This window comes from Myotis davidii, unplaced genomic scaffold (genome assembly GCF_000327345.1).
Source record: "Myotis davidii unplaced genomic scaffold, ASM32734v1 scaffold6, whole genome shotgun sequence".
In the NCBI taxonomy this organism is placed as follows: Eukaryota; Metazoa; Chordata; class Mammalia; order Chiroptera; family Vespertilionidae; genus Myotis; species Myotis davidii.
The window spans coordinates 7856549-7858118 of NW_006383011.1; the positions used below are offsets into that span (position 1 = coordinate 7856549).

Consider the following 1570-nt stretch of genomic DNA (forward strand, 5'->3'; position numbering starts at 1 on the left):
GGCGGGACCTGAGCGGGGGTGGGGGGCGTGGCCTGAGCGGGCTGGGGGCGGGGCGGGACAGATGACCACGCCCCTCGGCCCTCCCCTCTCTGAGTTGCCTCCTCCCTGAGTCAGTGGCTGCCCCACATTCATTCAAACTACTCTCTGTTTTTGGAATTTGCGTGCCTACCCCTCTTCTCGCGCCACCCGCACCCACGAAGGTTGGCGTCCTTTCACGGGCATCCCTGCTCATCATCATATTGGTGTTTCCTGTAGAAAGAACATTTTGGAGGAAAACCTTGTTTTCGGCCCTCTTGTCACGTCGCGTGCACCCGACCATCTATCTAAGTGTTATGTTTTGTAGGGGATTTTGACCACAGAATAAATTGTGCTGACAGATTCCCAAATTGCCTCTCTGGTGGAGTTAGGACATGTAGTGACACACGTGTAGGGCTTTGAAGTGTGCAGAGCGCTTTCCAAGCACGCTATCTCGGTGTTAGCCTCAGCCCTTGGAGGCAGACGTTTAAGAAAAATAATTATTCCTGTTTCTTAGTTGAATAAGTCAAGGCGTGGGAAAATGGAGAGGATTAGTTCCCTTTCCGTGATCGCAACAGAACCCCTTAAACTCAGGCTGATTCCACGCCTGGGTTTTCCCCCTCGGCATTTGCACCCAGATCCCTTAGGTTAGAATGAGTGTAGACTTTTGTTCCCTGACCATAATGCCCAACATCATGCCCCCTCCCTAGCACATGTATTTTTTGAGGATGAGGATATATCCTAGGAATTACCATATGTTTTGAAGACTACTTATAACATAAACTCTTAAAAATATTGAGAGAGTTATCAAAATCACTTGCTAAATGAAACTTTTGCCTATCCCTAAGAGTGGCAGGTGCCGAACAGTTTGAGATTAAGTTGCAGAGGTAATGCCCCTTTATTCCTAAGTACTTCGGGTATATTTCATGAGACCAGTGACACATACATAACCACAATACAATTCTCAAAATCAAGATATGTGACCATGATACAATAACCATTATCTAATCCCGAGTCCGTTTTCAACTTTTTTTTTAAATGTTGCAATTACATTATTTTAGCTCCCTACCATCTGATGATGTGAGATCTCATATTTAGCTGTCTCTAACATGAAAGAGTTCATTAGTCTTTCTTTGGTTTTCATGAACTTGCCATTTCTTAAGAGGACAGGTTAGTTATTATGTAGAATGCCCCTCAATTTGGGTTTCACAGATGTTTTCAAGTTCAGATTATGCAATTTAGCAGAAATGCCCCAGGAAGAATGTTGTGTCCTTTTCAAGGTATTTATATCAGTGGGTCTGGTTATTGATAATGTTATCTCTGATTTCCTGTTTAAGGTGGCATCTTCCAGTTATTCCTTTGCAATTAATAAGTCCTTTTAGGGAGCTGAAACATTAAACTTTCACCACACACACCCCAGTTGTAGCATTATTGACTCTTGTTTGAGTCAGTTAATACTGTGATCGTTGCCAAATGATATTTTAGCTCTATCATTTCTTTATTAACTGGCATTCTATGAGAAGGAATAGCTTTTCCTTCTTTACAATTTATTTAT

General features: G+C 42.8%; 1 protein-coding gene across 3 annotated transcripts in view; it reads left to right on the forward strand.

Moving 5' to 3' along the window:
• FANCL (Fanconi anemia complementation group L) overlaps positions 1-1570 on the forward strand; it is a 61072-nt gene that overhangs the window by 362 nt on the left and 59140 nt on the right. The gene's annotated exons all lie outside the window — the stretch shown is intronic.